Below are 3,884 nucleotides of genomic sequence, written 5' to 3' on the forward strand. Positions count from 1 at the left end.
GTCGGCCGGCCGTGGGCCTGCTGGTGCCTGTGCGCTGGATGATACGATATTTTCGTGCTCCTGTATTTTATTGAAGATAAACGATGTTCTTCCGCTTGCTGCTGGTCCCTGTGCGCTGAGAGGGAACAGAGGAAACTTTCTCGCTCTGTCCGAGTTCCCAGCGAAGGCTGAGTATGGTCTCCGCTAGAGGTCACAGCTCATCCATAGAGGTCACGGCTCATCCCCGGGACCTGGCAGATGGGCAGAGCCTGAGGGAGGGGCACTGTCTTTTATTTAACTTTAATATGTATATTTTATATCGATTTCAGAGCAGGAGGGAGAGGGAGAGAGAGAGAAACATCCGTGATGAGAGAGAATCATGGGCTGGCTGCCTCCTGCACACCCCCACACTGGGGATGGAGCCCGCAACTGGGGCCTGTGCCCTGACCAGGATTGAACCAGGACCTCCTGGTTCCTAGGTCGATGCTCAACCCATGGGCCACGTGGGCCGGGCTCTGAGCAGGGTGTTTAGGAATTAAGGCTGGTGCCTGAGACCACCCTCACCCTAACAGCACCAGAGCTGGGCAGAGGGGCTGGGCGCCACCTGTCGGGCCTGTGAATGAATGTCTGGCAGGACGGGGGTGGGCGAGGGGAGGTTTGAGGGGGCAGCTGCTTGGGGTCCAGTTCCACAGGCAAAGTAATTTAAGGTCAAATGCAGACTAGCCTTCCATGCATTAAAAACAAACGAGAAAAGTGCATTTAACTACCTACAAGGGCCTTAGCTGGTGTGGCTCAGTGGACATAGAGCGGGACTGTGGACCGAAGGGTCCGGGGTTCGATTCCGGTCCAGGGCACGTACCTCAGTTGCAGGCTCGACCCCTGGGCCAGGTCGGGCCGAGTGGGGGCAACCCATCGATGTGCCTCCTCTCTGTGTGTCTCCACCCCCCGCCCCCCGCCTTCCCCTCTCCCCAAAGATCAATGGGGGGAATGCCCTGGGGTGAGGGTGAGCAACCACAGTCAGAGCAGGGCTGGGAGCCCCGAAGCTGGGGTCCGACCCCAAACCCTCAGCTCTAAAGTCGGCCGCTTCCCAGGGCAGGTGTGTGGCTTCGACTTCGGTCCCGAGGAAAGCGCGGCGTCGGCAAACACGAGAGCCGGCCCGGGTCTGGGTGGGTGTCGGTGGTTCTGCAGAGGAAGCAGTGACCTTGCCCACAGAGGTCAGGGGAGGTCAGCCGGCCCCTCTCTGCCCGGGGGAGCTCGGGCCTCAGCAGAGACTCCTGGACATTGGGGTCCCCCCCCCACCCACACCCCCGGGTCACAGACAGGTGGACAGTGGATTTTAGGAGCCGCATCAAGACTTAAAAGTTAGGCCCGGCCGGCGGGGCTCAGGGGTTGAGCATCGACCTATGAACCAGGAGGTCAGGACACAGGCCCGGGTTGCGGGCTCCATCCCCAGTGGGGGGGGCGTGCAGGCTGCAGCCGATCCATGATCCTCTCTCATCATTGGTGTTTCTCTCTCTCTCCCTCTCCCTTCCTCTCTGAAACCAATAAAAATATATTTAAAAAGAAAGAAAGAAAGGGCTCCCGCGGACCAACCTTGAAACACACCCACCTCCGTCCATCCCACCCACAAGGACCTGAGGGCGGTGGCCTCGGATCCGGGACCAGGACCAAAGGCTCGCAGCCGGTCCCTGACCACAGGCGGTCCCTCGAACATCTGCTCTGAGGAGCACCGTGGGGCACGTTAGGGAAGATTTGCCCTGAAAATAAAAAATAAAATAAAAAAACCACACAGAACGCCACCTTGGAACCTACCCTGACAACATCTCCGTGTCTGAGGCGGAACTACAAAGTGATGGGCCCTGACAGGCGGTAAATCAGCGTCCGCCTTGAAAGGGGGCGAAGTGATTATGAGGTGCAGGTGCCGCCTTTGATCCCCAGTGACAAGCTCCTGGGGCTGGTGCCACTGTCCCCCGCCCCCTCCCCCCAGCAGGGCCGCACCTGGGGCCCCCGGGGCCTGAACACATGGTTCATTAACAGCCTGCTCTTCTTTCTGCAGCTCAGGGGAGGCACCGCTACTGAAGTTGTAACATTGTATCCACATCATCCCCGTGGCCCTGAGGTTGTAACATTGTGTCCACATCACCCCCGTGGCCCTGAGGTTGTAACATTGTGTCCACATCACCCCCGTGGCCCTGAGGTTGTAACATTGTGTCCACATCACCCCCGTGGCCCTGAGGTTGTAACATTGTGTCCACATCACCCCCGTGGCCCTGAGGTTGTAACATTGTGTCCACATCACCCCCGTGGCCCTGAGGTTGTAACATTGTGTCCACATCACCCCCGTGGCCCTGAGGTTGTAACATTGTGTCCACATCACCCCCGTGGCCCTGAGGTTGTAACATTGTGTCCACATCACCCCCGTGGCCCTGAGGTTGTAACATTGTGTCCACATCACCCCCGTGGCCCTGAGGTTGTAACATTGTGTCCACATCACCCCCGTGGCCCTGAGGTTGTAACATTGTGTCCACATCACCCCCGTGGCCCTGAGGTTGTAACATTGTGTCCACATCACCCCCGTGGCCCTGAGGTTGTAACATTGTGTCCACATCACCCCCGTGGCCCTGAGGTTGTAACATTGTGTCCACATCACCCCCGTGGCCCTGAGGTTGTAACATTGTGTCCACATCACCCCCGTGGCCCTGAGGTTGTAACATTGTGTCCACATCACCCCCGTGGCCCTGAGGTTGTAACATTGTGTCCACATCACCCGGTGGCCCTGAGGTTGTAACATTGTGTCCACATCACCCGGTGGCCCTGAGGTTGTAACATTGTGTCCACATCACCCCCGTGGCCCTGAGGTTGTAACATTGTGTCCACATCACCCGGGTGGCCCAGTCTGAGCTAAATGCAGCCGAAACTTTGTTGCTATTTTTTTTCTTTAAGAGACTTTCTCTATGTATTGGGAAAATCAGTGCCAACCTGCCCGTCCACACGTGGCACAGAGAGAAGGAAGCGTGAGAGCTGTAGGGAGAACGTGTGATTCTAATTTGCCCTAATGAGAAGGATAGAGAAAAAGTCGGTTATAAAATTCGTCATTTTGCTCTGGGTATGGTGGTTGCAACCATGTTATGTTTTTAAATCAATACAATGTGAGCCCTGGCCGGTTTGGCTCGGTGGATAGAATGTCAGCCTGCGGACCCAAAGGTGCCGGGTTCGATTCCGGTCAAGGGCACGTGCCTTGGTTGCAGGCTCCTCCCCGGCCCAGGTTCTGGTTGGGGGGCGTGCAGGAGGCAACCAATCGATGTGTTTCCCTCACATCGATGTTTCTCTCTGTCTCTCCCTCTCTCTTCCACTCTCTCTAAAATCAATGGAAAAATATCCTCGGGTGAGGATGAAAAAAAATAACCTATATATATAAAAGCCTAAGCGACGTTATGACACACACTGGCCACCAGGGGGAAGACACTCGATGCAGGAGCTGCCCCCTGGTGGTCAGTGCGGTCCCACAGCCAACCTCCCTCGGACCCTCCCGCCGGCCAGCCGGCACCAATCACCCGGATCCGCTCTGATCGCAGGCCAGGCCGAGGGACCCCGCCTGTGCATGAATTCGTGCACCGGGCCTCTAGTAGTAAGATAACATAAACACAACGCAATACTGCAGCAGCAATGCAGAGAGAACATCCTCGGGTAAAGAACGCACCAGAGAAAAAGGAAATGAGCGAGGGAACGCGTCCAATAAGACCTTTACAGCCGGCCGGTGGCTGCGGTTGAGCGGCCCCCTATGAGCCAGGAGGTCACGGTTCCATTCCCAGTCAGGGCAGGAGGTGAGCGCTTACATGACACTCACAAAGGGATAGAGCGGGAACCCCCCCCCCCACGGTGCCCATCTCCCGCTTCCCGTCCTG

The 3,884-nt window shown here is 57.2% G+C and overlaps 1 protein-coding gene across 1 annotated transcript in view; it reads left to right on the forward strand.

The window, feature by feature from the left end:
• Positions 1 to 3,884, forward strand: part of FZD10 (frizzled class receptor 10) — a gene marked incomplete at its 5' end in the record, with an annotated part of 7,405 nt that overhangs the window by 2,980 nt on the left and 541 nt on the right. The window lies entirely within an intron of this gene.

Source organism: Myotis davidii, unplaced genomic scaffold, assembly GCF_000327345.1.
Source record: "Myotis davidii unplaced genomic scaffold, ASM32734v1 scaffold43, whole genome shotgun sequence".
Classification (NCBI taxonomy): Eukaryota; Metazoa; Chordata; class Mammalia; order Chiroptera; family Vespertilionidae; genus Myotis; species Myotis davidii.